Below are 24,754 nucleotides of genomic sequence, written 5' to 3' on the forward strand. Positions count from 1 at the left end.
GATTCACATACTGAGATTCTGTCTAGCCACTTGATAGTTAGTGCCGGTGCAATCAAAAAAATGGCTCCAAGCACTATGGGACTTAACATCTGAGGTCATCAGTGCCCTAGAACTTAGAAGTATTTAAACCTAAGTAAACTAATAACATCACACATATCCATGCCCGAGGCACGATTCAAACCTGCGACCGTAGCGGTCGCGCGGTTCCAGACTGAAGCGCCTAGAACTGCTCGGCCACAACGGCCGGCGCCGGTGTAGTCCTGTGATATTAAGAATTTACTACCCTTCACTAAAACACTAGTTACTCAATTGTATTTTTGCTAATTATTTCATTTTCTTAGAAGGGATCTTTGAGAAAGTAGGTTCTGGATAGACTGCGAGCTTGATATTGCTTTAAATAAAATTCTAAGCTTTTTACCAGTCTGGTTAATTCACAACTGATTCAGTATTGAATATTTGTACAGCACCACACATGTCAGTTCTGTAGTAGTTCTAATTGTCATTCAGGACTCCCACAACTAAGAATTTTAAATTTTTGGTTATGTCTTATTTTCTTTTTAATTGGATTGCGAAGCATAGTACTTTTACAGTTATTCAGATTATTTGGGACAAATTAGCCCTTTTTCAGTTGCGATTATCAAATGATAACATGATCTTAGCCTTGCACGAGGAGTTCTAATCCTTGTTCCACTCCCGTGGATTTCAATCTTGCCGTAATGTAAGCCCAAGTCGGCTTGCCATGAAGGCCAATTAGAAGGGGGTAGAATACCGTCGACGTACCGCTGCGCTGAAAGGAAGTCGCGGATGACAACCAAAGGCGTACTGGCACCGAAGACCATCACTGCAGGCTGCATATGGCGGGTTGCAATCCGACCACTGTCTGGGGTGTCTCCAGACACGTCTTCGGCCTGGAATCTCATTGACTGGAGCAGAATTGTCTTCAGTGATGGGTCCTGTTGAGAACTGCGTCCCAATGACCAGTGAATACGTGTCTGGAAACGCCCCGGACAGCATTGAGATATCAAACTGACTGTCGCCCGCTATTCTGTCTCACAATCAGACGTGATTGTCTGAAGTGCCATATCTGTTCATAGCAGCACCTCTTTGGTTGTCATCCGCGGCACCCTTACAGCACAGCGGTAATTCGACGATATTTTACTCGATATTTTGTTGCCCTTCATGGCAAGCCATCCTGGGCTTACATTTCAGGAAGATAATCCCCGTCCGCACACGACGAGAGTTTCTACTGCTTGCCTTCTTGCTTGTAAAACTCTCCCAAATTGAGAACGTTTGAACCATAGTGGGACCGAGCGAGGTGGCGCAGTGGTTAGCACACTGGACTCGCATTCGGGAGGACGACGGTTCAATCCCGCGTCCGGCCATCCTGATTTAAGTTTTCCGTAATTTCCCTAAATCGCTCCAGGCAAATGCCGGGATGGTTCCCCTGAAAGGGCACGGCCGACTTCCTTCCCTAATCCGATGAGACCGATGACCTCGCTGTTTGGTCTCTTCCCCCAAAAACCAACCAACCAACCAACCATAGTGGGCAGGGCTCTCCTAAAGACTCGCCAGTTTGATAGGATTGGTTTTTTGGTCATCAGTTTACTGACTGGTTTGATGCGGCCCGCCACGAATTCCTTTCCTGTGCTAACTTCTTCATCTCAGAGTAGCACTTGCCACCTACGTCCTCAATTATTTGCTTGACGTAATCCAATCTCTGTCTTCCTCTACAGTTTTTGCCCTCTACAGCTCCCTCTAGTATCATGGAAGTCATTCCCTCATGTCTTAGCAGATGTCCTATCATCCTGTCCCTTCTCCTTATCAGTGTTTTCCACATATTCTTTTCCTCTCCGATTCTGCGTAGAACCTCCTCGTTCCTTACCTTATCAGTCCACCTAATTTTCAACATTCGTCTATAGCACCACATCTCAAATGTATTGGGTACGATTCTCAAAGCAGGACCCCCACCAACATTGTCAAACAATTCCAATCCGAATAACTGCTTGCATAACGGCCTGAGGTGGATCTACGCGTTATTGGCTTGCTCACTTTGTGAACCTTTCTCTTTTGAGTTATTCATCGAATTTTTCTGGCATAATCAAATGGTTCAAATGGCTCTGAGCACTATGGGACTCAACTGCTGAGGTCATTAGTCCCCTAGAACTTAGAACTAGTTAAACCTAACTAACCTAAGGACAACACAAACAGCCATGCCCGAGGCAGGATTCGAACCTGCGACCGTAGCGGTCTTGCGGTTACAGACTGCAGCGCCTTTAACCGCACGGCCACTTCGGCCGGCCCTGGCGTAATCATTTGATTGTCTGCACATATGCAACACATTAACCGATTTCCATCCGCTTCGGATAATTCCTTCGTGGGGCGTCGTTATTATTACTATTATTATTATTATTTTCTATCAGAGCGTGAGACGGCTGCTTTTTGATTTGTAATTTCAGTCAGGGTGTGCATGTTCCTCAATTATCTGTAACGCCATAGCAACGTTGTGTAGGGTGTAATGCGGGAATGTGACCTTTAAACACTTTTTACACTAATACTTCGTGACTTCAGTTTATTTTCATCACCATACCACTATTTCCTCAGTGAGATAGCAGTATCGAGAAATCACGCTGATAGCCATTAAAATCTCAGTAACAGAGAGGAAAGTTAATAGCGAATTTTTAGTTATTCTGCATACACTGATCATGCGAAACATTACGGGCACTGCCCACCGCGACTGGTGGCGTTGCGGACACGTGACCCGGTAACAAAAGAATGTAAACGGAACAGACTCGGATGGGAGATTACCCTAGCAAAGATACGGGTTGCAAATAGGGAAATCCATCGAGAGAAGTGACTTTGACAAAGGGAAGATTCATATTACCCAGAGCCTGTGAACGAGTATCTCGAAAACGGCGAGGCTGGTCGAATTTTCGCTTTCTATTGTCGTGAGCAAATACAGAAAGAGGTAGAAACACAGTGAAACTACCACTAGGCACTAAATGGTTGGACATCAACGACTCTTCACAGAACGTGGAGTTGGGAGGCATGTCTTCTCTGTGAAGTAGGATAGATGGTGACCTACGGTATCTCTGCCGAAAGAGCAAAGTACTGGTGTACACAGCTCATCGCACATTGTTGAACATGAAGCCCCATAGCAGACCTCCCAAAATGTTCACATGTTGATCCAACGAAATTGTCAATCACGATGTCAGTGGGCATGTGATTCGGCCGTCGATGAATGGAAAGGTTTGCGCTCTTTGGGTGAGTCACATTTTTATTATAGTAGGCCGATGATCATCTCCACAAACGTACTGGGTACCACGGACGCAGGCTGATGGGAGCAGTGTTGCGCAATGACAGACATTCTCCTGCGCTTGCTTGGAACCTATGGTAATACTCGAAGACACGCTGACAGCCTCGAACCACCTGCATCCCTTCATGCTTAATGTCTTCCCCGATGGCGATGTTACCTTTCAGCTTTATAATTGTACTTGTCTCGGGGCCAGAACCATCTACAGTGGTTTGAGCAGCATTATAGTGAATTCACGTTGACGTCTCGTCGACCAGACTCGCCTGCTGTAAAGCTTATGGAATCCACATGGGTTGCTATCGGGCCCCATCACCGCGTACGCAAATCAGTGGCCCGTTATTTACGCAAATTACAAGATCTATACGTAAACACCTAATGCCACATACCTCCACAAACCTACCAACCGATACGCAGAATCAGTTAAGTATTTCGTTCCAAAGACGGGCAAAAACAAGCTATTAAACAGGTGGTCATAATGTTTTGGCTCATCATTCTATACGGTGTAGCAGAAAGAATATGTCTGTCGGTGATTCGGAGGTGTTCAAATGGTTCAAATGGCTCTGAGCACTATGGGACTTAACTGCTGAGGTCATCAGTCCCCTAGAACTTAGAACTACTTAAACCTAACTGACTTAAGGACATCACTCACATCCATGCCCAAGGCAGGATTCGAACCTGCGACCATAGCGGTCGTGCGGTTCCAGACTGTAGCGCCTAGAACCGCTCGGCCAATCCGGCAGTACAAAGTTTTGTATCCGACAGTTATTCGGATTCCCCGCCTAGGACTTTCGCGGACACGTCAGAGGTTCTAAGGCTGCGAGTGGAAGCTGCGGGCCGCCGTCGTAAGCGGAGCCACCGCCCAGATAAAGGCGCCACGTGGCGCCACCCGTTGGCGACTGTTCGCCGCCGAGCCTGTGGCCCGGGACCGTGGCACGGCTCAGTGCTGTGCTTTATAGCCTTTCGTATCGCGCCACTGCACAGCCAAGATGACGTAGTTTGTTTCCGGTGTCGAGTGGTTACTGTTTTGGAGAGCTGTTGTATTGCTGCTCTGTACGTCCCGGACTCGTTAAAGCTTCGTTCGCCTCGTGAACACAGTCTATTGCGGACTTACAGGAACGTGTGACCGTTTCCTTGCGGTTCGGCATACCCTCTGAAGCAACCTACGCCACAAAGCACGGGAAACGAAAACGTGCCAGCTCTGGCAGTAAAACGCATCTGGACACCGAAACGAACTGGAGCTGGATGACAATATCTGTCACATTACATCTTTAACAGAGTTAATTGTAGTGGTGGTGGCGTGCCGGTCTCTCGACAAACTACGTCCATTTCTTTTTTTCATTGGATGAGAGATGTCGACAGTTTACTAGCCAAAACAGAAGTCGAATACCCTCTTTATCCAGATGTGTCAAAATGGCACGGGAAACAAGTAGTCTTGCGTTATCCTGTTGAAAGATGACGTCACGGAGACCTCGAAGACAGCCCACAGCTACCGGCTAGCACATCAGAATTATGAAAGCACTCCGTCTTCAGGCGACGAGTGGCCTATCCGGACCATCCGACCGTCGAGTCATCCTCAGAGGAGGATGCGGATAGGAGGGGCTTGCGGTCAACACACCGCTCTCCCGGTCGTTATGATGGTTTTCTCAACGGTAGCCGCTACTATTCGGTCGAGTAGCTCCTCAGTTGGCATCACGAGGCTGAGTGCACCCCGAAAAAGGGCAACAGCACATGGCGGCTGGATGGTCACCCATCCAAGTGCCGGCCACGCCCAACAGCGCTTAACTTCGGTGACCTCACCGGAACTGGTGTATCCACTGCGGCAAGGCCGTTGCCCATATCAGAATTATAGTACCTGCTTTTCAGATTACCGGCTATACGAGCGAGAGGCGATACTGTTGAGTATCGAATAGCATCCCAAACCATCACGCTTTGTACTGGGTCGTATGACAATGACAAATGGTCTGGGAAAGTTCTTTCTTCTTACAAGGGAACCTCCCCATCGCACCCCCCTCAGATTTTGTTATAAGTTGGCACAGTGGATAGGCCTTGAAAAACTGGACACAGATCAATCGAGAAAACAGGAAGAAGTTGTGTGGAACTATGAAAAAAATATGCAAAATATACGAACTGAGTAGTCCATGTGCAAGATATGCAACATTAAGGACATTATGAGCTCAGGAATGCCGTGGTCACGTGGTTAGCGTGAGCAGCGCCGGGATGAGAAGTCCTTGGTTCAAGTCTTCCCTGGACTGAAAATTTTACTTTCTTTATTTTCGCAAAGATCTGATCCGTCCGTTTGTTCATTGAAGTCTCTGTTCAGTGTAATAAGTTTAGTGTCTGTGTTTTGCGACCGCACCGCAAAACCGTGCGTTTAGTAGACGAAAGGACGTGCCTCTCCAATGGGCACCGAAAACATTTGATCGCAAGGTCATAGGTCAACCGATTCCTCCACAAGAAAACACGTCTGATATATTCTACACGACACTGGTGACGGCATGTGCGTCACATTACAGGAATATGTCGTTGACCCACCTAACTTGTACACTTGACGAATGGGTAAAAAGATTCTTCTACCTTGCCCGATTTAGGTTTTCTTGTGGATGTGATAATCACACCCAAAAGGTGATGAAAACATAAGAGTTTGTCACATAAACTGCAACAAATGAATGCAACAGTTTCACAGTCGCACAGTTTGCCCTGTGCTCTGTCAAAACATATGGTTTTAACGTTTTCAAATTTTTCCGTGTGGAGACCGTCAAATCCTGCATGTGTCCAAGCAAATCTGAACATGTCCTGGAATTTTGGAGAGCGAAGTTGATTATCTTTGAGTGCCTGAACTTTGACAATTGTCTGAAAATAAAAAATTAATACTTTTCATTCGAGGGAGGCTTGAACCAAGGACCTTCCGTTTCGCAGCTGCTCACGCTAACCACGGGACCACGGGGCTCCTGACATCACAATGTCCTTGATGTTGCCTATGTTCCGCATGGACTACTCAGTTTGTATGTTTTGCTTATTTTTTTCATAGTTCCATAAAACTTCTTCCTGTTTTCTCGATTGATCTGTGTTCAGTTTTTCAAGGCCTATCCACTGTGCCAACTTGTAACTAAATCTGAGGGGGGGGGGGGGGGGTGCGATGGGGAGGTTCCCTTGTTAGAGCCTCCACACATACCCACTCTTCGCAGAACCTCTTTGTCTGTGGGTGGCATTCAATAAATAATGCAACAGTTTTTTTCCTCGGCCAGTTTCGGTTGAAAAATGCGGAACTTTTGGTGGAACATAGTGGAACATTCTCGCTTCAGCCATTATAGTTCCTTGAATTTCCGACATCAGCACTACACGTAGCCTTCAGAGAGCTGCCATTGAGTTTGGGAAAAACCAGAACATCGCATATATTCATAGGCTGTTGCAGAAAGTCTATGGGGACCTCACAGTGCACAAAAAAACTGTGAGTCGCTGTGCGAGGTTCAAAATGTTCAAATCAAATGGCTCTGATCACTATGGGACTTGACAGCTGTGGTCATCAGTCCTCTAGAACTTAGAACTACTTAAACCTAACTAACCTAAGGACATCACACACATCCATGCCCGAGGCAGGATTCGAACCTGCGACCGTAGCAGTCGCGCGGTTCCGTACTGCGCGCCTAGAGCCGCGAGACCACCGCGGTCGGCTCTGTACGAGGTGTCTGTCATCATCGCGACTAGGTCGCGCAAACCTGTCCGACCTAAGAGCGCCGGCACTCCGTTCACAGCTGTGACCGTGCAATGTTGGAACGTGCTGACAGCCCCGCGGTCTAGGGCGTCTTGTCACGGTTCCCGCGGCTCCCCCCGTCGGAGGTTCGAGTGCTCCTTCGGGCATGGGTGTGTATGTTGTCCATAGCATAAGTTAGTTTAAGTTAGGTTAAGTAGCGCGTAAGCTTAGGGACCGATAAGCTAAGCAGTTTGGTCCCATAAGATCTTACCGCAAATACCAAACGTGCTGACACTCTCATTCGATGTAGTCGACGGATCACAATCAAACATGGCGCTGCACAACTGGACGTCTCTGTTGGCAGTACTGAAACAATCGTCCACTAATTGGGATACTCAAAGGTGAGTGCGTGCTGGGTGCCTATCCACCGAACAGAACGCCACAAACAGCACAGAAGGACCATCTGTGCGGAACTATATGCTCATTATGAGGATGATCGCGATAACTTTTTGTGGAACGTCGTCACGAGTTACGAATCACGGCTTCCCCACCCCTGAAACATAATAGCAATCCATGGAATGGCGCCGCACCATCTCTCCCCTGAAGAAAAAGTTCAAAGCCTCTCCCTCAGCTAGTAAAGTTACGGCGACGGTCTTCGGGGACACTGAAGGGGTTATTCTGTTTGATGTCCTCCCTCATGGTGTAACGAACACCTCTCACGTGTACTGTGCTACCTTCAGGAAACTGAAGAAACGACCTCAGCGTGTTCGTCGTCACAAAAGTGCAAACGACCTTTTCCTAATCCATGAGAACGCAGGGCCTAACGCAATGCTGCGCCCTCAAGAAGATCTCTCATTGGTCTCTTCTTCCTCATGCACGCTACAGCCCGGATCCTGCATCCTCCAACTTTCCTCTGTTTGGCTCAATGAAGGATGCACTCCGCAGGGAGCAGTACGTCGGTGATGCGGAATCTTTTCGTGCGGCAGGATGTTGGCTCCGACTTTGACTAGTAGAATGGTACCATGTGGGCGTACAGGCCTTCCCCGGCCGTCGCATTGAACGGAGATTATTTGGAAAATACGGTTTTGTAGCCAAAAAGAGTGGGGAATAACATGGAGTCTTGGAATCCTAAATTACAAAAAATGTGTTGCATTACTTATTAAAGGCTCCTCATAGCTCTGTCTTTGGCGCACCGCTATCTGCGCGCCTTTCTCTGCTGCTGCATCAAAGGAAGCCGCAACAATGGTTACCTTGCTGACATTGCCAGTGTGAATACGTGTCTTGCAGTACACAAGCCCACTTCCTGACTGAAGGGACATGAGGTGTTTTGTACGGTGTTGCACGGCCGAACTGTCCTCTAGGGTACTAGTCAAGTGTTGACATTAAGGTCGTTCCTAATATCCGTTCCTGATATCAATTAGGAGGCGTGGGAGTTTCTTAATTAACGTAACGCCTACGTTGTGTAGGAGGATGTGTGACCTTCCTAAAGCCATCTATTCCATATCCGCATGGCAGACGGGGATCCCGACCAGCATGAGCAGGAGCATCGGAGAGCGATAAACTGGTCTCGATAGGCCATGATCCTGCCGCTGGCGGATTCCGTCACGTGCTGGTATACGTCCTTCTTCTTACGCCAGGTATATCACGATCTTCTCACGAACAAGAACCATACAAATGCGATTTCTGACCGGGAAACGTGATCCAAATTTTTCATATGTACAGAATATAGATGCCTTACCCCTGTCTACTTTTTGCGGATAGTACAGTTCATCCAGTTTGACCGCTAAAGATTATCGTTTACCCCACACAATTGACTGATATCTGGTAGAAAGTAATATCTCGCCGATACTGCCAACGTTGCCACCTCACTGTAAACATTTTGGTCTGAGGATTGTTATATAACCGAAATGGAACACCGAATGCTAATAAGAAGCCGTTTGGACTCTAAGATCAGTTCTGGATACCTAGTCGTTCCTTTTATCTACAGACTGGCCGCAGTGACCGAGCGGTTCTAGGCGCTTCAGTCCGGAACCGCGCGACCGCTACGGTCGCAGGTTCTGATGCTGCCTCGGGCATGGATGTGTGTGATGTCCTTAGGTTAGTTATGTTTAAGTAGTTCTAAGTTCTACGGGACTGATGACCTCAGATGTTAAGTCCCATAGTGCTCAGAGCCATTTGAACCCTTTTTTACTTACACGCTTTGTCTCACTAAACTAATTTCTAGGGAACTGTTTATTTCATTCTACAATTTGAACACGTACCAAAAACTCGTAACTTTTATGTGGTATATATTAGTTACTTAACAATTTGCGGGATGACAGGGAACTGAATGTTTATTCGTTTGTTTATTTATTTAATTCTGTCCTTTAACCCTACTTTTTCTGTTTATCTAATAGATTGTGTTTCGACATTTTCTGAATTTGTTACACGTTTTGATTGACTACAAAGTTATGTCTCAGAATATTAATAAAAATAAAACTAGTAATAATAATAATAATAATATTGATAACATTAATAACTAAGTAACTATTTTAATTGTTACTTAATTATTATTGGCTATTATTACTATCATCATATATATATACATGCACACACACACACACTCACACACACACACACACACACACACACACACACACACATATATATATATATATATATATATATATATATTTGTTGATGTGATCTACAGTCCAAAGACTGGTTTGATGCAGCTCTCCATGCTACGCTATTCAGTGCAAGCTTCTGCATCTCCCAGTACCTAATGCAACCAACATCCTTCTGAATCTGGTTAGCGCATTCATCTCTTGGTCTCCCTCTACGATGTTTACCCTCCACGCTGCCCTCCAATACTAAATTGGTGATCACTTGATGCCTCAGAACATGTCCTACCAACCGATCCCTTCTTCTAATCAAGGTGTGCCACAACTTTCTCTTCTCCCTAATTCTATTGAACACCTCCTCATTAATTATGTGTTCCACCCATCTAATCTTCAACATTCTTCTGTAGCACCACATTTCGAAAGTTTCTATTCTCTTCTTGTCTAAACCGTTTATCGTCCACGTTCACTTCCATACATGGCTTCACTCCATAAAAATACTTTCAGAAACGACTTCCTGACACTTGAATCTATATTCGATGTTAACTAATTTATCTTGTTCAGAAACGCTTTCCTTGGCATTGCCATTTTATATCCTACTTCGACCATCATCAGTTATTTTGCTCCCCAAATACCAAACTCATTTACTACTTTAAGCGTCTCATTTCCTAATTTAATTCCCTCAGCATCACCTGATTTAATTCGACTACATTCCATTATCCTCGTTTTGCTTCTGTTGATTTTCATCTCATATCCTCCTTGCAAGAGACTGTCCACACCGTTCAACTGCTCTTCTAGGTCCTTTGCTGTCTCTGACTGAATTACAATGTCATCAGCGAATCTCAAAGTTTTTAGTTCTTCTCCTTAGATTTTAATTCCTAATCCGAATTTTTCTTTTGTTTCCTTTACTGCTTACTCAATGTACAGATTGAATGATATCGGGGATAGGCTACAACCCTGTCTCACTCCCTTCCCAACCACTGCTTCCCTCTCATGCCCCTCGACTTTTATAACTGCCATCTGGTTTTTGTGCAAATTATAAATAGCCTTTCGTTCCATGTGTTTCACCCTTGCCACCTTAAGAATTTGAAAGAGAGTATTCCAGTCAAGACTGTCGAAAGCTTTCTCTAAGTTTACAAATACTGGAAACGTAGGTTTACCTTTACTTAATCTATTTTCTAAGCTAAGTCATAGGTTCAGTATTGCCTCACGTGTTCCAACATTTCTATGAAATCCTAACTGATGTTCCCCGAGGACGGCCTATACCAGTTTCTTCCATTCGTCTGTAAAGAATTTATTAGTATTTTGCAGCCGTGGCTTATTAAACTGATAGTTCGGTAATTTTCACATATGTCAACACCTGCTTTCGTTGGGATTGGAATTATTATATTCTTCTTGAAGTCTGAGGGTATTTCGCCTGTCTCATACATCTTGCTCACCAGATGGTAGAGTTTTGTCAGGGCTGGCTCTCCCAAGGCTATCAGTAGTTCTAATGGAATGTTGTCTACTTCCAGGGCTTTGCTTCGGCTTAGGTCTTTCAGTGTCTTTCAGTGCTGTGTCTAACTCTTCACGCAGTATCATATCTCCCATTTCATATACACTCCTTCCACCCTTTTGCTTTCTCTTCTTTGTTTAGAACTGGGTTTCCATTATATATATATATATCTGTGTGTGTGTGTGTGTGTGTGTGTGTGTGTGTATTAGTACCAATATTAGTTGGATTTCGTGCATTTGAATTAACTAAAGGAGTGAAATGAAAGTTTAATAAGAACAATGAATACTGGACAGGTGATACTCGATAGTAAGAGCCATATCAAACTAGCTTCTAAAGAAGAGGGTTATAAGCAGAGAAAGACAGAATGATTAGTATTCTCTTATAAAAAATATTAGTGTGTTTATGTACAAATGTGAACATGCTCCGGAATGGCATTATAGTACGTTACCGTTCTAATCCTGCCTTCGTAATCGCTGAATGGCTACTGAAGATCCAAGTGCTGTAATGAGCAATACAAGATAAATGTTATAAATCCGCATGAAGCTGACGAACAGAGTAAATAAAACGCCTCGGGAGTTAAGAGAAATTATTCATCATTTAATTACTGAAAGATAACACGAGAATAAAGGAAGACAGACTTCAACGTGTCGTTGTCGAAGAGATCATTAGAGATGTAACACAGGAAAAGTAACATACTCACGAGGAGCTTGTTGGCTACTGATCAGTTTCTTTCTATTAGTGCATTCAGCGATTGCATAATTACAGGTAACAGCTGCCTAGCAAAATCCCACCTTACAAGAACGCAGTTGCAAATGACATACAGTCAATCGCGGTAACTTTGTATTACTTTCCATTTTTTGAAAATGTTGACACAAGGTATGTTACACATCACAACAGACACTGTATCATTTTACATCTATAGTTACTGACTGCATGGGAAAATAAAAAATGTGCACTAATTATGTCCTATCGCAGAAAAATTTCTATTTTAACGTTGGTTCAAAGTAATACTGTCATTTGGGGTAATTTTACTCCAGTCTCAAAAAAAAGGGCATAGTATTTCTGCTATATGTAATGCTCTGGGTATATTTAGATCATGCCAGGAGCAAACAAGATGTTAAAAAGAAGTAAAAACAAACAATATTAATTCAGCATTGCAGCTTTAGCAATACTAATTCAGCATTGCAGGTTTACTTAGAAATATCTAGATATTTGTATTCGACTTAAATCACTGTCGGCAGGAGCTCTCTTCAGAGCCAATGCAAGTAAAGCAGAATCAAAAGCATGAGAGCTTGTAAGAAGGTGGACCCACAACTGAAATACTGACTAGTAACCAAAGAGGCAATAAAACTCTTACTTTTAGTACAAAATAATGCAAATATGTGGAGCAGAATCCAATTGAAACAAAAGTTGTAAGTAGCACAAAGATTCCGTGACTGGTAATTAGTTACCGTGACTGAGTAGAGGCCTAATTAAAAAACTGGCAAGAATTCTTGAACGCCATCATACGTGTGAAGTACTGGATCGTACAGGTCGCTGAAACATATGACGTTAATCTGTAGTGTTGCCATGCAATTTGTGTGGAAACACCAGGAAAGTCAAGAGGGCTCCGACTGGTCATAATGATTATGAGGCAATCTCGTCCGTTGCCCTTGCTGCGACATTGCCGCACAACCGTGGGAACAGAACTTGTTTATATGCAATCATTGCCTCTTTCAGCTATCTTATCGCAGATATCAACAGCTCACGAGTGGTACATCTGGTAATAGAATAGTAATTCCCGTAGGCGCTGTTTCGAAGGCACGACCATGAACCTCGATAAAGGAGCAAGATAAAGATTGTTTAATATTACATCTAGTACGTAATCTGACATTTCCGCAATACTTCCCAGCACTCATCGCCAAAGAGCAGAGTCGGTTTATCTTATAAGATCTCAATGACTGACACAGAATCAGCTGTAGTAGACGGCGGTTCTGCAGACTTACGTGAAAATCGGTTAAGTTAAGGAATATGACCAGTGCTGATTTATTTGGCCACTGACTTGAAGGTAAAAGTGTTTCCCCAATTTCACACTTTGCTCTTTTTTGATTGATATTTGTCAGTGAGATAAATCTGCATAACATTCTCTTTTTCTTATTCATTTGTAGATCACACTTACAAAGATACTGACCTGTTTGGTTCAAAATGGTTCAAATGGCTCTAAGCACTATGGGCCTTAACATCTGAGGTCATCAGTCCCCTAGACTTAGAACTACTTAAACCTAACTAACCTAAGGACATCACACACATCCATGCCCGAACCTGGACCGTAGCAGCAGCGCGGTTCCGGACTGAAGCGCCTAGAACCGCTCGGCCACAACGGCAGGCACATGTCTTGGTATTACAATTTAAGAACACCGCAAATAATTGAACGCGCGTGTGGAGGGGCATCCAAATGAAAACCGAACACCCGCCACACTGGGGCCATGTATTAGTTCCATTCAAAAGTAATCATCATTCGCGTTACGACGTTTATCCCAAAGGGAGACTTTACGATCAATTTCTGTTTTGTAGAATGCGGTCGGCCGTTGACGGATCCACAACCGCACCCACTCTTGCACTTCCTCATGCGACTGAAACCTATGTCTACGCCTGCCGTTCTTCAGTTTGCCAAAACTGTGAAAACAGTACGATGAAAGATCCTAGCTGTTCGGAGGATGTTGTAGTGCTCCCCAACCAAACCGCTGAAGCGTAGCCTTCGTCTAGTTGGCAATGTGGGGCCGGGCAATATACCGCAGCAGCGTTATTCCGTTCGACGGCATTCATGGGCTTTTGACTTTATGAAGCGCCGCAGTTTCTGCAAAGTGTCTTCAAGCGCTTCGCATTGATTGTGATTTCATGCACGAGGAACTCGATGAGCAGAGGGACCCTTGACACGACTGTGAAGTCGTTTCATAAGACGCTTGTCGAATTCGGTACAACGTATTTTAGCTCAATTCATGAACTCTTCCGGAAAGACTGAGCACTCAAATAAGGCCTGTTGATTATTATAAGTGTGTTTTAATGTGGGGTTTCGGTTTTGTTTTGTGGGAAACGCTGAGTTGGTCATCGTCTGCTGGGAACAGACGATGTCGCTTCTCGTTCGAAGGAGAGCACAGGATGACCAACTTAGGTTTCCAATACCTGAACAGAGAGGTTTACCCATCTTAGTCGAAGGCTGTGTCGAAGGCTGTTTTTGTGTGTGAGGTTGGTGACGGAGGGCTACCCCTCTGGTAGCTTCCACTGCACGGGAAGCTAGGTAATCTCGGGAGAGAAAGGGGCACTCTTCGGTGAACGCTTGGTGAGTACGGATCGTAGCTCTTAAGGGGGGTTTCAGGTGATAGGAAGCAGGTTTAGCTAAGACTTCGTTATGTTTAACTGTAGAAATACTTAAGAACTTCAGCTTAACTGAAGCGTGTGAAGCTAGTATGATTTTTAATGATTTTAATCTTATATTTTGTAGAAGTTGCTTTTGTCTTTGTGTGTCATTTTGTGCCACGTGTTTGGTAATCAATGACCCTTCTGGTCCACCACGGCACTGCAATAGGCTTTCTTTTAACAGTTTGCTTGTTTAATGAGCTACAATTTCTGCAAGAATATCTGTTCTTTTGTGCGCTTTCTACAAAGCAGCACAACAGTTTGAGTCAGAATGCACCACGTGCTCTAGTTCGGCCGTTTGCAAGCAGCAGACGCAGTTAGTATGTTAAATAATTATCGCACAGCCTTGTGTACTGGTTAAACTTCTGTCCAGAATAGAGCATGCGTAGAATCGTAATGCAAATCTCACTTAGATATTTTTATGGTATTAATGCAAAGGAGATGATAGTATAATTGTCTCCCACCCCCGTCTTCTGTGTTTCTTCTTGCTGTAGTTAAATTGTGCTCTGTTTCATTCTCACGTAACTCTTACTTAAATATTTCGAGTCAGGCAACAGTTATGTGTAGTTAGGATGGGCAAACAAATATTTAGTTGAAACTTCCTGGCAGATTAAAACTGTGTGCCCGACCAAGACTCGAACTCGGGACCTTTGCCTTTCGCGGGCAAGTGCACTTGCCCGCGAAAGGCAAAGGTCCCGAGTTCGAGTCTTGGTCGGGCACACAGTTTTAATCTGCCAGGAAGTTTCATATCAGCGCACACTCCGCTGCAGAGTGAAAATCTCATTCTGGAAATATTTAGTTACAATAAATAATTTACGTGAAAGATAAATTCTTTGGTGTCGATCTTACCCCCTTACTGCGATTTCCATTCCTGAATTAATCAAGTTGCTCCATGCACGACATGGAGTGCTATTTATCTGGCTGCTTAAAGAAATTTGCTTACTTGTAATTAAATTATTAAAGAAATCAAACTAATAATTTTCCAGCTCCGTTTTTTCTAAATGGTTAGGAAGGGCTTGGGCTGGTGGCGACCCTGAATTTCTGAATTTTTATCATTATTTGTGTGAGAGAAGCAGCTAGAAATGAGAGATCATGTATATGGCTCGATGAGAAACGTCGTAAACATAGTAATACGTTACACCCTGCAGTCGAAGAAAAACGTCATTGTGATCTTACGTGGTGCCACCATATCGAGCCTGACGTAACAGCCCACATCTAGACCGGCAAAGAAGTCGAAAGTTGCTGACAGAAGTTCCACTAAGTTGCTCGACAACGCCCACCCTCACACTGCCAACTGGACAAAGGTTACGCTGCAGTGATTTGGTTGGGAAACACTGAAACTGCCTCCGTACGAGCGGATCTTTCATCGCTGATTTTCAAATTTTTGGCGACCTGAGAAAAGACATTCGTGGACGCCGGTTTCAGTGAGACGAGAAAGTGCAAGAGTGCCACACTGCGAGGGTGAGCGTAGTGGCTGGGACACTTTTATTAGTCCCAGTCACTGCACATACAATTACACACTCAGCTTCGTAATGTGAGATTGCATACAATATCAACTGATGACAGATCTATAGCTTGGATGTTTAGTTTGCATTTTGTGTACCCCAGCTTCCCATTTGCTGACGTAAAAAACTGAGCCAGCATCTATTTGTAATGAGTGAAATGTGGATCATAGAGGATTACATGTTGGTGCTGTACATTGTGTTGATTTGGCAGTACGTTTTTCCAGAAAAGAAGAAAAACATAGTGCGTAAATGTTATGCAACACCCCACCCGCCACTTATCTGGTTTTGGCGTGTGTTCACCATAGCTAATTGGCTAACGGATCAATAGAGAGTGCAGAACTGCAGCAATATCGGGTAACGCAAAGAAAGTAATGAGGCCCTGTGACTCCTGATTGAACTGCGTTGGTAGTGTTGACATTAACTGATTCAGAATTGATCCCTTTTAACTAAAAAGGGGTGCACATTGATGTTATATTCAGCTATTGAATACCAGATGCAAATGTTAAACATATAATTAATTAAGAAAGTGACTTGGGATTTCAACTACTTGATTGAAAACAGATGCTGTCGACTAACGCAAATTTATTTTAAATCACGACCTTCAATCATCACATGACTCTCCTAACAGGCAGTGGGAATAAATTGCGTTTACATGGAGTAAAGCGCAATACATCAAAATTAATTCCTATCGACTGACCCAGGCGTAATGCGAAGTGTGAGAAGAATTCTACAATACATGGCCTATGAAACCCTCGTGGAAACTTTGCCGACATGATCCAACAAATTAATCAGTGGCCTAACTCAAGCCAGAGCGGGCGCAATATCACCGAATTCGGTGTGGCGGGGCGTCGTCGTTGTGCGGACGTTGGCCGGCCTCGTGGTGCTGCAAGGCTGCGCTCGTCTATTCACTCCTAGCTATCTTGCTCAGTACATAGCTGAACTAGAACTTTAACTTTCTATCTCCAAGCTCGATCGTTCCGTTTGCTAAGTCCTAAACTGCAGAGATGCTCACTTTTCTCAGGCAAGCTGAATAAAGAACGCCACGTCCGCACTCTAGGCAAGCTGGGAACAGGAAACCTCTATGGAGACTTCTGCCAGTCTGCTCTTCGCCTCGGTTTCCCCTCCAGCAAAATCACTTACGCCAATTGCAGCGCAAGTCGCATTAATTATGCGTCGCTTCCCAGTGCTGACCAATGCCTGCTCTGGGAAGTGAACAAATTCCCACAAAATTTCCCTTCCTCTCAACTTCTGCTATTTAACTCCCCCCAGGCTACCCATCAAGGTTAATATCTGCATAAAACACCAATTTTTCCGAAATTCTGTCTCCCAGGAGAGTACTTCAAATTCCTTGGTCCTACGTTCCCTTCGGAGGCCGGCGTATTTCATTCTGTTGCTCTTTACCTGATTCACTTCAGACTCTGCGGACCGTGAATTCAGCGTGAAGTTGCTATAGTCACGAACACACATATTTCGACCTCTGTTGACCACTAAACCGTAGCTTTGCGCGACTTTCTTGCACGTTTCACTGAAAATGGGATGACAGACATTTATCAACAGGCGTAGAAGTTCTCCATCTGCTTCCCGGTACACGAGCATGGGGTCAACCACCCCCTCACTGTCACTTATCTTAAGGCAGCTGGAGGCCACGCCCCATTACCGCTTTTTCTGAGTCTGAGCCGCCCTAAGCTGCCTATTGTCACTTCCCTATGCCGCTTCCCAGCCACGTGCCGCCACCCAGCCCTAGCCTCCAGTAAATCGATGCGTTACCACAAAGTTTTCATGTCACGTGAATTACTTTAAAACCATCACCCAACATTAATTATTCCAATACGTCCATACTATACCCTCTACAAGATGCATTGTGCCTTGTCAGTCATTTTTGTTCAGCCCTACTGTTCGCTCAACGTGAGTTCGGTGATCGTTAATGACTTCCTGTAAGGGGCATAGTTCTTGCCATCTTATAGTTATGCGAAATGAAAGATGTTTCACTGTCATTGTTATTATTTATGTATGTTACTTTTTTTTACCAAACACCTGATCTGTGTTACCTAAGTAATATTTTAATGTATAGAGTATATTGCTTAACATGTACTTTTTAACTACTTTTTAAATTAGTTTTCTAGTAGTCTCTTTAATCTCCTTGGGCAATTTATTGTACAGTTTTGTCCTCGACAGGAAATGCTTTTCTGAGTTTTATATTTATCCTTTCTTTGCATAAGGAAGTTCAGGCTAGATCGTATTCCATGATCGTGGAAAGAGCTGCTTGTGCAGTAATCATCACTGTCATTTTTAATGTGTACAAGTGAATGGTGTAGTTAGAACCCACTGCGCTTTAAACATATCCTTGCAAAGAGCTTTATTACTACTTTTGGTTATTATTCTTGCGGTTTTTTTACGTATTTTGAAAACTGTGTTCATATTTTGTAATTTTGTTCCCCATAAGAGAATTTTATAGCTAAACATTTAGTGGACATATTAACAGTATGTAAATAAAAGACAATGGCTGTCAGAAACTGCTGACATGTTGATGACATTCTGTTTGCAAGTATCTTTGTGTGGTCTTATCACTTCACCAGTGCGCCCCCGGTAGCTGAGTGGTCAGCGCGATGGAATGTCACTCCTAAGGGCCCGGATTTGATTCCCTGCTGGGTCGGAGATTTTCTCCGCTCAGGGACTGGGTGTTATGTTGCCCTAATCATCATCATCTAAACCCCATCGACGCGGAAGTCACCGAAGTGGCGTCAAATCGAAAGACTTGCACCCGGCGAACGGTCTATCCATTGGGAGAGCCTAGTCACACGACATTTATATTTATCACTTCATCTGAGGATCGATACTCATTCCCAGAAATTTTGTATTTCTTACGCAATCGATAGAGTGTTATTCACATTTAATTTAACAGTGTTATTTTCTCTCTTCAGGCTGAAATTCTTGGCATTTGTCTTCTTCATGTTTAATACCACTTTATTGCATACTGACCAACTGTAAACCTTGTTGATGGTTTAATTTGCTTTTTCTGGAAGGAGTTGTCTCGTTTCCTCAATAACATCAGCAAAGAGAATTTTTTCCTCTTGACTGACGCTATTGTGAAAGACACTGATCTTCATCAGAAATAGTATTCGTCCTAATAAGCTATTCTGAGGAGCTCCCAGCGTTTATCCCATCATAAGGGTTTTGGCAATTTTGTTTTATTTGAACTTTGTGGCCGGATCTATCGCCACAGTCCATTAACCAAAGAAAATTTTGTTCCGTGTGTTACCGTCTTCAGCACTTTGTGCAGCCCTGTTTCCTGCGGCGGAAGTTGGGGACCAGCCCAACGTTTGCCTAAACGATCCCATTCAGACTAAGGTGAGTCCAACGGCAATTAATCCTCTGCGCGAAATCCACCCGGATCTAGTCCACCTCTTTGTCTCGAAAGCTAGCGCGCAGTCCGTTTAGCTATTCAAGCAGGCCTGAGACAAAACAGCAGAATAACTGATTTGGCCGACTCATTCTAGCAAACTAAAAAGAAACTAAAACACAAAATCCGACTTGTAGGTATCCTCTTCGTGACTTGGAAACTACTAAATCTGAAAGCTGTTACAAAACTTTGGATCCAAAATGAACCAGGTAGTATAGGATCCAAATTAAGTTGACCCTCCACATATCCACCGTACGTAAACAGGCAGAGGCCCAACACTGTATGATCACGAGAATGCAGAACAACCACTGGAAGCAATCATATCCATCAGGTATATGGGAGTATGCGTACGTAGCGATTTAAAACGACCACGTTAAACTAATCGCTGGTAAGGTAGATGCCAGACTGAGGTGCACTAGAAGAATCCTCAGGATACTTTAGTGTTCCTCGTCAGTCTTGCAGCCGTACCAGATAGGACTGATAGAGGAAATACGTAGATCCAACGAAGCGCATCGCATTTCGTTACAGGTTCGTTTAGTGAGCATGAAAGCGTCACACAGGTGCTCAAACATCTTCAGTGACAGCAGAGGCCACAAGAGGCTTTCTGCACTGCGGTGCAGGTAACTCTCCTAGAAGAGTCATACAGTATATTGCTCGCGAAAAGACTACGCAGATAAAGCTAGACAGATTCGAGTTCATACAGAAGATTACCAACAATCGTTATTCCAGCGAATCATTCGCAACTGGAACGGCAAAAGTGGAAGTGGCGGTAATACACAAAGTACCTTCCACCACACGCCATCGCACGGTTTGCGAACTGCTACGTACTTCTAGATCTAGAGTACTCTGAGATAAAGAACTAATTTCCGGAAGAATATTTATATTTTTATTGACCTTAGCAACTCCAGCCACACAGAAACAACCAAAGTTCATAGCAACACGTAAAACTAAAGACAGCCTCCAGTCTCAAGAATGCTTTTCAATGGTGCATATATCTTTTCCATACTCTCTCAAATACTCCTGTTGTCTATTTTACAATTAGCCTGGCAAATAGAACTCTACCAGACAGTTTCTTGTCAGTTTCTGGTGGGTTTTGAAATACTAACGACTTTATGGAGTCCCTCCAGAACAACTGCACGGCAGTGAGACAGCTGACGATCGCACTGGTTATGGTGGGGCAGGACCTCCCCATCAGTCTCCTGGCTAGTTCGATGCGGCCCGCCCCGAATTCCTCTCTTGTGCCAACCTGTTCACTCCTAGTAGGGCATCCTGCTTCCTCAGTTATTCGTTGGACGTATTCTAATCGATGTCTGCCCCCTACAGCTTTAACTCTCAACAGGTTCCTCTATTGTCATGGAAGTTATTTCTTGATGTCTTCGTCCTTACGATGTGTTCTGCGCGGTCGTTTCTTCATCGATTGTGTAAGAAACCTCCTCATTTCTTCTTTTATCATTCCACCTAATTTTCAACATTCGCTATAGCACCTCAACACAAATACCGTGATTCACTTCCAATCAATGCTGTCTCCCAAACGTACGTTCTCAGAAATGTCTTCCTCAGATTACGGCCCATGACTGATACTAGCAAATTTCTGTTGAATAGGAATGCCTTCTTTGGCTGTGCTAATCTCCTTTTTATATCCTCTTTGCTGCATTCTTCATGTGATATTTTGCTTAGAAGGTATCAAAATTACCTATCTTCGTCTACTTCGTAGTCCCAAATTTTGAGGTTAAGTTTATCACTTTCTGCTACTTCTCGTGTTTTGGTCTCACTTTTTTTTACTCTCAGTCAATATTCTATAACCATTAGATTATTCATTGCATTCAACAGGTCCTTTAATTCTTCGTCACTTGCACTGTGGATAGCAATGTCATCAGCGAATCTTATCATTGATATCCTTTCAACATGAATTGTAATCCCACTCTTGAGTGTTTCTCTTATTTCCTTCAGTACTTCTTCGATGTATATGAACAGTCGAGGCGAAAGGGTATATCAGGCACTCACGGATATTACTATCCGAGTGGGATTGTGCACCATCTTGTTCAAATCGCTTCCTCTCGTGGACATCAAGAAGTTGTCTACAACAAATATATGCCTGTTACCTGATATTTTTATGATTCCACCCCACAAGTTGATGGCGAAACATTGTTTGTACAAGATGTATTTTGATCGCTCCGCACGTGGACATTGGTACTGTGGCAGTTCGTAATGCCTCAGTGGACAGGACAAAGTACTAGTCACTCGGCACAGCAATAAAGCGCTTAATACGCCATTCATGGAATGAACTCCTGGGCTCAAAATCATTTGGCTCAACAGCTCGTACTTGTTCTTTATCATGCAAGTTTAACTGCTGCTCTCCGCTGTATTCTTCTAAGTGTGATTTCCACAGACCTGTTGAAGTGACTTTTTGATGGATCTTCTTTAACAAGATCCAGCACTCAACCATCAAATTACACTGCACGAACAATTCTTTGATTATACACTCCTGGAAATGGAAAAAAGAACACATTGACACCAGTGTGTCAGACCCACCATACTTGCTCCGGACACTGCGAGAGGGCTGTACGAGCAATGATCACACGCACGGCACAGCGGACACACCAGGAACCGCGGTGTTGGCCGTCGAATGGCGCTAGCTGCGCAGCATTTGTGCACCGCCGCCGTCAGTGTCAGCCAGTTTGCCGTGGCATACGGAGCTCCTTCGCAGTCTTTAACACTGGTAGCATGCCGCGACAGCGTGGACGTGAACCGTATGTGCAGTTGACGGACTTTGAGCGAGGGCGTATAGTGGGCATGCGGGAGGCCGGGTGGACGTACCGCCGAATTGCTCAACACGTGGAGCGTGAGGTCTCCACAGTATATCGATGTTGTCGCCAGTGGTCGGCGGAAGGTGCACGTGCCCGTCGACCTGGGACCGGACCGCAGCGACGCACGGATGCACGCCAAGACCGTAGGATCCTACGCAGTGCCGTAGGGGACCGCACCGCCACTTCCCAGCAAATTAGGGACACTGTTGCTCCTGGGGCATCGGCGAGGACCATTCGCAACCGTCTCCATGAAGCTGGGCTACGGTCCCGCACACCGTTAGGCCGTCTTCCGCTCACGCCCCAACATCGTGCAGCCCGCCTCCAGTGGTGTCGCGACAGGCGTGAATGGAGGGACGAATGGAGACGTGTCGTCTTCAGCGATGAGAGTCGCTTCTGCCTTGGTGCCAATGATGGTCGTATGCGTGTTTGGCGCCGTGCAGGTGAGCGCCACAATCAGGACTGCATACGACCGAGGCACACAGGGCCAACACCCGGCATCATGGTGTGGGGAGCGATCTCCTACACTGGCCGTACACCACTGGTAATCGTCGAGGGGACACTGAATAGTGCACGGTACATCCAAACCGTCATCGAACCCATCGTTCTACCATTCCTAGACCGGCAAGAGAACTTGCTGTTCCAATAGGACAATGCACGTCCGCATGTATCCCGTGCCACCCAACGTGCTCTAGAAGGTGTAAGTCAACTACCCTGGCCAGCAAGATCTCCGGATCTGTCCCCCATTGAGCATGTTTGGGACTGGATGAAGCGTCGTCTCACGCGGTCTGCACGTCCAGCACGAACGCTGGTCCAACTGAGGCGCCAGGTGGAAATGGCATGGCAAGCCGTTCCACAGGACTACATCCAGCATCTCTACGATCGTCTCCATGGGAGAATAGCAGCCTGCGTTGCTGCGAAAGGTGGATATACACTGTACTAGTGCCGACATTGTGCATGCTCTGTTGCCTGTGTCTATGTGCCTGTGGTTCTGTCAGTGTGATCATGTGATGTATCTGACCCCAGGAGTGTGTCAATAAAGTTTCCCCTTCCTGGGACAATGAATTCACGGTGTTCTTATTTCAATTTCCAGGAGTGTAGTTTTGGTCGGCTGTCTACGGCTTGAATGACTGTGTTTCTCATTTGTGTCTGACCATGGCAGTACAGTTCTTCCAATGAGGATAATGCCTATTGTGAAACTTTTTTCTGTAAATTTGTTCGGTTTTCCGAGCACTGTTTAATGTTGCAGCGTCCGTTACAATGACGTCTGTAGGTTCCTGTAACGAATGATTCTGCTTCTCACAAAATCAGTCATGAACATTAAAAATTGATAAACTCCACCAAGGACATACCAGAACGATTGTGTACTTTTTTTAAAGGTAATGCTACTAACGTCGATGTGGTAGACAGTTATTTAGTGTGATATTTTTACAGCGACAGACATTTTAAGCCAGTGGCTATGTATAGAATATTAATTGATTCTTCCAAAGAAGAAAACTGCAATCAGCCACTGTTAATAATGGTGTTTATTTATAAAAATAGTGCAGGCAATCAATGACGCAGGAATTTCGATATAGGCAACTTAAAACTAAAAGAGTTCTATCCTACAGATTCGTTAACACTGTTTTCAATCACTATTACGTACACTTACGGTCAAATAGACCGTTTCTCATATCGTTTTTTCTACAGGGCACAAGCACTCCACAATGGGAAAGAAACGGTCAACAACTAATGTAAACAACAAAAAATTTAATCTGAAAGTGAGCAGCCGTCTGAAGTTGAACGTGTCGGCTCGAAACCGGTAATGACCCTATTTGAGTAAATGAATAGCTTTACTGACTGCCTGGTTGCTGTTTTCTCCTTTATAAGAATCAACTTGTGTATTTATTATGAAACATAAGCAGATCATTAATTCGTGAGCCATTGTTAGAACAGGATAATAATGTGTCAGTATATTGTAGTAGCAGGTCTGCTGTTCCTATAGCATTACATACCATCACGAAGGGCATTAGTTATAGTAGTCGGGACGTTGTTTCATCATTTTACGGTAAGTCAGGTTCTACATCACGGATGAGTTTTATAGAAACACATCGTATAAGGTATGTTGCTGACATATAGTACGGTTTTAATTGTTGGGAAATCTTCCCTGAAGGTACGAGATGTGTGAGAAAAGTAATAAGACTGACAACACTGTGAACGATCTGGCAATGTGAATTGTTTTACTTTGTAGACTGGTGCGTTCATCCCTTCCAGATGCTCAGTTCGAGTTTCAGCTCTGTAAAGCCACCACGTGATTTTTGGGAGCGCCACCAGTGAATTTCTGTTTTTGTTTTTGTTGTGTGTTCCGAAAATGGAACTGTTGAATTTAGAGCAACGTTAAGTCACCAGGTCTTGTGTTAAACTTGGGGAGTCCGAGAGAGTGGCCTTTGAAAATTTGAAATCGGTCTGTGCGGAGCACTCCTTAATAAGAGCGCAATTTTTTCTCTGTCACAAACCATTTTTGGAAGGCCGATAACACACTGAAGATGAACCTCGCTCAGGGAAAGTTTAGCT

This window comes from Schistocerca piceifrons, chromosome 3, assembly GCF_021461385.2.
Source record: "Schistocerca piceifrons isolate TAMUIC-IGC-003096 chromosome 3, iqSchPice1.1, whole genome shotgun sequence".
NCBI classification, from domain to species: Eukaryota; Metazoa; Arthropoda; class Insecta; order Orthoptera; family Acrididae; genus Schistocerca; species Schistocerca piceifrons.